Here is a 9,007-nt window from a genome sequence, read left to right as displayed (position 1 = left end):
CTTGACCAATCGTTGTAATCCAGGGGTCAATTCTGTTGATACAGGATAGCTAAATAGAAAAAAACCTGTCTTTACTTTGTTAGTACTGTTGGTAGAAAAATAGATGGCCCTTTGGAGCATTTTGTAAATATGTAACTGCAAATTGGATTGGATATGTAGTAACCAGGCATTAGATTAAAGGGTCAATCTGCAGTACAAATAACAGCCACTGATTTGGTAATTATCTGAAGAATGGGGCTGGAGAATGTAACCACTCTCAAATGTATAGACAGAGCTATGGATGCAAAATGATAGTTTTAGCCATGTTTAAATGCTTTTTAGTGTTTGTGTACAAGTACATTGTTTACAACGATTGGTCAAGTCAAGTTGTGTGCACTTTCATTTGGAGTAAAAAAAGCTTATATTTTGGGTTCTTATGGGGTATGACAGTTAAACTAAGCACATGAGACATTTATAAGCTATATTCTTCAAGATTCTAAGGGTATAAATCATTCATTTAAAAGTATATATCATACATTTATATCATTAATTTAATTTAACATCATCCTTCCCTCTTTGAATAACCACATTCTCATTCTCATACACATACAAACCCATACATTGTGATAAACACACAGCTCATGCACAAATCTGATTATTACTTATTAATATTGAAACAATAACCAAACGTATTAAACACAGCAATCCATTTCTGTGTGAAAATGACAAATATTACTCTATTCCTTTGTTTCATAGGCTATTTCAAATGATAAGAAAATTAAGTCTAATGTATATTCCTATGGCTTGTTGTTTCAGTCCCCTGTGGTATGCGAACACTTGAATTATCTGTCATGTCAGATATCTGCTTTAGAAAACAGCGAATGATATTGCTTTATAACATCTACTTTAGCTGTGTTGGATTTGAATCAAAACATTGTTTTACTCATTTAAAAAACTCAATTTTCAATTTTTCAAAAATTCAGCAGGTTGCGCGCTGTTTTTTTGCCTGCACTGGTGCGCCGCAAAGGTTGAACAAGCAGTTTGCTTCCCAAGTTCACATATCCGTTTTATGCCAATATGTTATCAAAACAAGTGCCATGTTCCGCCGTGGGAGACGTTTTATATGGGTAACTAATCTAATCCATTTCTAATGGATTTATTATCGTCACAGAAATGCGGAACGTTCACGGAGAGCGGGAGAGCTAATCCTACATGGGTTAGTTGCTCTACTAGCCGGCCATCAAGTGGCTCGATAGAGTAATGCAGGTGTGTGCGCGTGTGTGAAAAGCATCTTATCTGGAACGCTGTCTTTTCCCGCGCCCACCATCTCTCTCCCCTCTCGCTTGCGCGCTCCGACCCGCTCGCTCTCCAGCCATCGCCAGGAGCAGTGTGTGGTAGGCTACAATTTGACAGCAGCAGCGCTGGCTTTCTAAAGAAAGCTTAGCTCTCACTTTTCTGTCTGTCTCATTACCGCTCTCATTGTCTTTTGCGACAGCGGGAACGGAACAGCCACCTACTCTCCTCCTCACCATTTAGTATGAATAGTATTATTATTTTTTGCTGCACACAGATGTATATTTTAGCACTTTTTGGGGGGGAACCCGATTCTAACGGAATTTGTTGTGGCTGTTTTGGTGTCTTCTCTCTTTCAGTTCACTTGGGGCCTGTATTTGGAATAAGAAAGCATTGCTGTTTCTGACTGGAGAGAAGGAAGATAAAACTCATCTGGATTTCCTAAGGAATTTTATCTGGATGCTTTGGTAAGTGGTAATTTGCGTCGCATACAAGTACTTCGGGGCAGGCTATCACACTATGTCGTTATCAATTGATAAATGCCTGTTTGTCGAGTGTACAATTACATCACGTACTTATCATTCTCCTTTTTGTCATTTAAATACAGTTACGGAGGCTTTTGAATTCATCAGCCGGTGTATATAGTAAGTAGAATTTAGACTTTTCCTCGCATTCTTTTTTTTGCAGAGATGTTGCCTACTTTTATAAATGGCGGGTTTATGAATTGTGTAAGCTATTTTAATTGCAAGTTATGTAGGCCTATTGTGACCTGATATTATTGACATGCCATGGCATAGGCACACAAAGCGCACATTTCAGCTCATCGTGGAAGTGCGATGTCGGATGCTTTTTAGACGAGCACTTGTTCACTATGCCCTTATATTATACCGTCGAAGTTATGTTATCTGTTCATAATCATATATGTTCTGCTACCTACACTCTCCACCAATTGCCAAAATGCCATTACTTCCCTTTTCAATATGTCATCTCTGCCTTACAGTTACTTATCTTAGCCTAGGCTACTTGTCTTCAGAAGAGAAGGCGGAGAGGTGGTCCATGTATGCCTATTTGTTGTCCACATGCTTAATGGAAGCGATGCTGTGATGCCCCCCTTTTTTAAGATGCAAAATATGCCTATCGCTGTGAAGTTGCGGGACATGTGTGGAAACTTCTCTTGAAATGTGCTGCTGTATGTGTTAGGGAAGCACATTTGGAGGAGGCGAGGTGTGTAGGCTATGTATGTGCAAACTTAATCACTTGGGAGTGTTAAGTTATTCCAGTGGTGTGTGTGTGTGCGCGCGCGTGCTTTCGCATGTGTGTGCATGCGTGTGCACACGCAATGAGGTGTGTGGATGGATGGGTGGTGGCTGACTGACTGAGTTTGCTGGTTCTCGCTGCTCTCCTTTTGACAGACAATGTACATGTCAGCTCTTATTGTTGAATCACTGCCGATGCATATAAAGAGCCTTGCCCACTGCTTCACTGAGAGGGGGCATGTTTGTTTTCAGTCAATCAATGTCATGTGAATCTGGACTGTTCTGATTTTGTACATTCTGTGTTGCATTCTTTTATTTTACTCAGATTAAAACAGTGTCATATGCAATGGCAGTGTATGAAATAAAAAGTAAACAAATTAAATGCCCTGATGAAACCGCTGTTGGCAGGGGCGGACTGGGACAAGAAATTGGCCCTGGAATTTCTAACACGCTGATCCATTTCTTTCCTCGAGGCCCCCACACCAGCCCATTTTTTCCCTTGACGTTCCCATTATTAGCCAGAGAATGGTCATTTTGCACACAAAAAAAACTAGTTAGACACCCACAGGCAGACTGGCCATCTGGCATTTCGGGGCAAATGCTAGATGCCAGATGGCCAGTCCGCTTGTGGCTGTTGGGCTTAACCATTGAAACCCTTGGATGGGGATGCTAAAACCACCTTTTGGTTAATATTGTGCTTCCTATACACCTAAGAGAGGCAGTTAGATGTGAAAGTGAAAGAAGGCAATGGAAAGTCATACAGCTCTCTGCTGTACTGCAGAGTGACACAGGGTTATTTGAGAATGACCGTAAAGACAATGTGATAGCCTTATTGGCATCCCTGTCCCTGGGAGATGGAGGGAGGATAGTGTTGCCCATCAATATGGACTACATGGAGTTAAGCATGATATATGCAAAATGACATGCAGGCAAGGACATATTGTCAACTGTGAATATACTATCTATCTATTTGCTTAGCTGGGCTTCAGAATGGTGAAAAAAAATCTAGTAAACTGGTAAATTGTTGGAATCATGGAAATATAATGATTATTCTAATTATATAGTTGGAATACATAACAACAAATTAAAAAGCCAGGGAGGAATTATTGTGACAGGGTAGGAACCAAAGTGTTGTTCAGTGTTTCCCAGGGGACCCTAATTACATGTTACATTACCTGTTTTCTATTGCTTCATGTAGCTAGCTAGCGCTATCTAACATGTTCATGTTTTGCCTATTCCTCTCTGATTTAGAAGATACCGTTGCACAAACAACATGCTGATCTATGCCTACACCAGCACTCTTCGACATTACATCTGATTCTCAACACGGGGGCCCCACAAGGGTGCATCCTCAGTCCCCTCCTGTAATCCCTGTATACTGACGACTGCATGGCCTCACACAGTTCCAGCTCCCGTCATCAAGTTTGTTGATGACACGACAGTAGTAGGCCTGATTAAAAACAAGAATGGGGGTCATTTCATGTCCTTCCAGCTCCATTATTCTCTAAATAGTAACACAGAAGCAAAATATAAAGTTAGTTTTGCATAGCCTATTCTAGAATCAGACAGTTTAGTAAAGTATAAATGTTTTCTGTTCTGATGGGTATCTACAACTTCAAGAAGTATATACAGGCATCATTGAAGTACAGTAAAACTCCCTGTACAATATGCCATGTGCACACCAATGTTTTACCTGGACATATTGGTACTGCAGCTCCTTCACTCTGTCACTATTCCTCTCAAATGATACCTTGTAGAGTTGTTTCATAGTCATTAGATTTTTTCCCAAAACTCTGTCTATAGTGGAAATGCTGACAGAATTGATATTTGCGAAGATATTGTTGTCATTTATGATTGCACTTTAGATCTCTCTTAGCCTGATGGAATTGTTGGCTATGAACATGTTGCAAATTTCTTGTTCTTGCTGATGGCTGATTTCTGCTGCTCTGCCACCAGCATGAGGTCATTGTGCAGTCCTATATATGACATGTAGAATTCACAAATAGATCATGTTACAGATAGTATATTGTATTCAAATTGTGCTGTATTACTGTATATTCCTCATACATATCTTATGGTACATTGTGATTTTTAGACTTGCATTTAGCTTTACAATAGTTGTAGTATTGTTGTGAAGGAAATGCTGTAACAAAAGTTAAGAACGAGTACATGTTTACTTGTTTTCCCTACGGAATGTTTGCACAATTGATGACACCGTGGACCTGTTTACATTAGGCTGTACTCTCCGACCAGCCTCTTCCATTGTAAGACCATGGTTTATGACACCGTGGACCTGTTTACATTAGGCTGTACTCTCCGACCAGCCTCTTCCATTGTAAGACCATGGTTTATGACACCGTGGACCTGTTTACATTAGGCTGTACTCTCCGACCAGCCTCTTCCATTGTAAGACCATGGATCATGACATGGTCCACACTTGTGGCTCTGATTTCATCAGAGACTCTTATTATTTGCCTTCTACCTCTTCCTCTATTCTCTTCCCCTAACACCACCACCACGCATTCTTACACATCTTCTTATTTCTCTTCCACCAGCATGTAGCTGCTGTTCAGGGTTGTGATGTTCCTCCATGTTCAAAAATGGTAGTGATTGTGCTGTGGGCAAGCTCCATATATATGCTTCCAAACTTGATTGGTTGATTGGTAAGATTGTGATTCCTATTTCATTACTATGTCAGCTGGCAGGTAATTTGCCAATTTAGCAGACATAACAAACATTCCATGTCATAGATATTTATGGAATATACATGTATGTCTGACTGATTTTGATAATTGAATGGATAATGTTGAATGCGATGGCTCACACGATGAAAGAATGTTTAGAAGTTGCGAAGAGTATGACAGTTTCACTGGGAATCAACTCATCTGTTTTATCAGCAATCCACGTGCATGTAGTTATTGGGCAAATTGTAGACAATTGTACTTCCTCTTTTGCACACGTGCCAAAACACTTGCAATTTGCTTAAATGAATAAGAAATTCAAATCTGGTGTGAACAAGAAACAAATTGTTCAGAGATTTGAATGTATTGTTTTGAAAAAAAGAATTCTCTTTCGAGAATTGAGCCAAAGCGATTGAGAAAAACTGTAAGAAACAAAGTGTAAATCCGCATTGTTGTAACCAACATCTTTTTGCATCTGACCACGCAGACAGAGTGAACGGCATGGCAAGTGCTTGTGACAACTGATCTCCTTGAGTGACAGTGGGCAGGGCTTGGAGAGGGAGAGAGACGACTCAAGTAACAAACAGAGTCAACTATGCAACTGACATTACATGCGCCGGAGCTGCATATCACATTTAACAAACCAAACGTTGAAATACCGTTATAGAAGGTAAAGTAAAAACCCAAACCGGTCTGTGCATCAATACAGGTATATAGTCAAATACGGTATACCGCCCAGCCTTAGTCAAGCATGTCTTGATAGTTGCATTGAAGTCGTCTCATCTTTGACCTTGTTTGATTGAGGGAAGTCAACTGTTCCTTTTAGCAGCACGGCAAGATCATACACATGATTGACATCTGCAACCAAGTGCCGACGTTCGCTCACTACCAGAAACGATGTTTCACACACATTTCCTTACACATCTACAGTATACAACTACAGTATATTATGTAAGATGAAAAGCAATGACTTCGAAAGCAAGCAAGAGAACAGTGAGCGTTATTTCATCATGCATGCACCAGTCAATTTCCAGCAGTACAGTAGTTTCGCTTGTGGAAACGTGCTAACAAGAACAGGAGTGTCTTACTGCCTGTGGCAACAGAGAAAAATACATAAATCCCTCACAGCAATTGGAAAACAAATTGGCATTGCAGCATATAAAGTATACACCATTACTATCTCAGCTATCGCTTCCAGGTTGAATTGCAATTTGGCTGAAGTATTCATGAGGCGACCTTTATGAGATGTAAGGGAAAGGTCAGTTTTCCCAGAGAAAGGGGATTTTCAACTTTCTTTCACTCTGTGAAATTTTTAGGAGAATGCTTTTAAGGATTAGTTCCAGGTAAGTATTTTTCCTACCATCCATTCCAGGCAGCTGCAGTCCCATTTCATAAATTGCACACCATTCAACAATTTTCTGCCATCTTTGCCCTGAGTGCTACTCCCTGAATCTATTAGCTGGCCTTGCATCCGTCATTGTTGGAGGGGGCTTTAAGCAACAAGACAGAGGGAACGCTCTTGCCCATGTGCTTGCTGAGAGGTGTGCAGTACATTAAAGTGGACCGCGATCATAAGCCCGCTGCTGGGGGACGAGCGTTAACTCCACATTTCTGCAAGGCTCTTCCCCCGCTTAATTATCCTTCAACACCGATAGCTCAACTGTGTCGAGAGAGAAGCAAGCTATAATTATGTTTTATGAAATTCTTCCAGGTGACATAATCGGGCCATGGCTAAGTGATAGCCGAGGTCACAACAGCAGCAAATAAACAAGTGTCACACTCTAATTTTACTGGTAATCGACTTCAGTATCTAAATGTTTGTTTCCATGCTGAGACAATTGTCTGAATTCATTAACGAGCAGTAAAGTGGAAGGATATGGATAATGAAATTGCCCATATTCCCAGCCACTGATAGCAGACATTATCTACAGTAGAATCATAGCATTCACTCCACAGTTACTGTACAGGCATATGTAAGGTACCACATCCGGTACTGCTATGATGTCCTCATATTGTCCTCTACATACTGTAACTAACACGCCTTGATTATCAGCTCATTCGTTATGACACATCAGATGCCCAACTCCCAGGGGACGTTTTATAATGAGGATGTACTGACAGATAATTAGATATACCTTGCGTCGGCTCTTTCAGGAAATGTTGATTCATCATTAAATAAAATGTTGCTCTCTGCTAACATGAAAGAGATAAATATCTCTCCCTCTGTCACATCACCTTATCTCTCACGGTGGTAACATTTTTATTTATTTATCCATCCGCTTCTAACACTTTTAGATGTGGCGTGTTTTCATTCGGGGGGCTGACGTCTCTCAGCCACCGTTTCCCATCACCTGAAGAGTGGCTTCTGGCTTTAAAATGGGACAAAAAATATGTGGCCCCCCCTGGTGTTGGCTCTCGGAGGCCCCTGAGCCGATTGACTTCTCAGACGGGCTCATATCACAGGGTGTTACCATTTTATGGCTAGTGGTACAACTGCTCCCAGACTTGGCAGCTGTTTTAGCCGGCCGTGCTAGTGCATTGAGAAGCTTGGGTGCCTGTGTGTGCGCGTGCCTGTGTGTGTGTGTTTGTTTTGAATGGTTGGTTGTGGTGGAGGGGCCATGTTGATTTACAGCCTGAGTCCTCGTGCTGATTCTTCAATACATACATCAGCTGTCTGGAGATGTATAGTTTGATGGATGCACATGCATCTAATCAACCATTTCGTGCACATACTGCATACAGTACACTGTGCATGATGAATTGAATTCACACACAGGCCAACAGACTTGCAGGCAGACACAAATATAACTCATTTTATCTCTGGTGTTGATTGAAAAAACTGTGTGAAATGAAACCCCTCACCTACAGTACACGTCTGCCCAAACACTTATTTATCAGTCGCTTGGCGCCACTCATAAATCAGACGTTTATTAAGTTGTTAAACGACTACTTCTGCCTATTGCAAGTGACATCAGTGCCATTAAGTCTGATGTATACGACATGCTAGGAGGGAACATGAGCTATTGCCGATGCTCCTTGCATTATTCAATTAAACAACTTGATACTTAATGACTTTTGTTAAGCCCACTTTCCCTTTATTTCCTCTCTTCTTCACCCCTCCCTCCATTCCTCGGTGGCATTGCTCTCATGAAATTTAGAAGAGCAGGGATTGATTGCAGGGATGAAGCACAGGGGAGTGAGGGAAACACTGCAGCGGATCTATGTGACTGAGGATCAATTCTCGCCTTTGCATACTGTAGAGACTTATACCATCAGACTTAAGCTTTATTCGTTACTCGGCCTGAAGTAAGGCAAGGAAACACTGTTTACTTCCAAGCATCCAAGCGTGTCAAAGGCAATAACCTATACAGCTTAACCCAAGGCATAGCATAATTTATTTGTTTGGACTCTGTCTATATCCAGTTGCCTATTATATTCAAAGCAATACAGGGATCATCAACTAGATTGAGCCGCGGGATGATTTTTTCTTGATCGGATGGTCAGGAGGCTAGAACATAATTACAAATAATTTGTAGACTGCAAATTGACCGCAAAAAGCCCAAACAGATATAATATTTGACTAAAACATAATAGTTTCAAACATGGCTTACATTTGTATATGATCACATATATCTCTATTATGTGTAGGAATACATTGCAACAGATTTCTAACATTTAAATCACTTGGAGACGATTTGCTGGTGTTTTTCCAAAAGAAAATGGGGAACCCTGCTGTATGGTTTATTAGAATATGTAAGTAAGAAGCAAGTGTAGTTGAAATTGCCAGTAGGTAATTTT

The 9,007-nt window shown here is 40.7% G+C and overlaps 1 long non-coding RNA gene across 1 annotated transcript; it reads left to right on the top strand.

The window, feature by feature from the left end:
• Positions 1 to 974: 974 nt before the first annotated feature.
• On the top strand, positions 975 to 1,920 carry LOC115193416 (uncharacterized). The gene is made up of 3 exons (XR_003878168.1): positions 975 to 1,514; positions 1,632 to 1,739; positions 1,880 to 1,920. It is a non-coding gene; the product is annotated as an uncharacterized LOC115193416 (long non-coding RNA).
• The last annotated feature ends 7,087 nt before the right edge of the window (positions 1,921 to 9,007 follow it).

This window comes from Salmo trutta, chromosome 5 (assembly GCF_901001165.1).
Source record: "Salmo trutta chromosome 5, fSalTru1.1, whole genome shotgun sequence".
Taxonomy (NCBI): domain Eukaryota; kingdom Metazoa; phylum Chordata; class Actinopteri; order Salmoniformes; family Salmonidae; genus Salmo; species Salmo trutta.
Note: the sequence above shows the minus strand (reverse complement) of the source record. Positions and strands in the feature narration are given on the sequence as shown.